The sequence below is a fragment of the Protobothrops mucrosquamatus genome, unplaced genomic scaffold (genome assembly GCF_001527695.2).
Source record: "Protobothrops mucrosquamatus isolate PMUCROS unplaced genomic scaffold, P.Mucros_1.0 scaffold_38, whole genome shotgun sequence".
NCBI classification, from domain to species: Eukaryota; Metazoa; Chordata; class Lepidosauria; order Squamata; family Viperidae; genus Protobothrops; species Protobothrops mucrosquamatus.
Window position 1 is genome coordinate 569284 of NW_015386114.1, and position 487 is coordinate 569770.

A 487-nucleotide genomic window follows, 5' to 3' on the forward strand; every position below is an offset into this window, starting at 1 on the left:
CTCTCCTCTCCTCTCCTCTCTCTCTCTCTCTCTCTCTCTCTCTCTCTCTCTCTCTCTCTCTCTCTCTCTCTCTCTCTCTCTCTCTCTCTCTCTCCCCCCCCCTTTTGCAACTGTTGAGTAGAGGGAAAGGGTTTCCAGAGGTGTGTGAACACAACCCAGTTTGGTGTTGTTTGTTGACTTGGCAGAATGAAGTCTTTGGGCTTACATAATTCAAGCCTTGTGAATCACATGGAGGTTGTAGGGTTTTCTTTCTTTTCCTTTCCTTTCTTTTCCTTTTTTTTTTTTTTTTGGCGCTAATGCTAAGTCCTAAGAGATTAAAATGGGATTTGCAATTGATTCCCACTTTCTAAATGCATAATAGGAACAGCCTTGCACCAGCAACAAAACTTGTAGATTTCTGTGAAAATGTTTTATCTTTACTTAAAAAAAAAACTTTTAAAAAAAAGAGACCTGCCCTTCTACATCTTCTCCCATTAGTTTTTTTGAT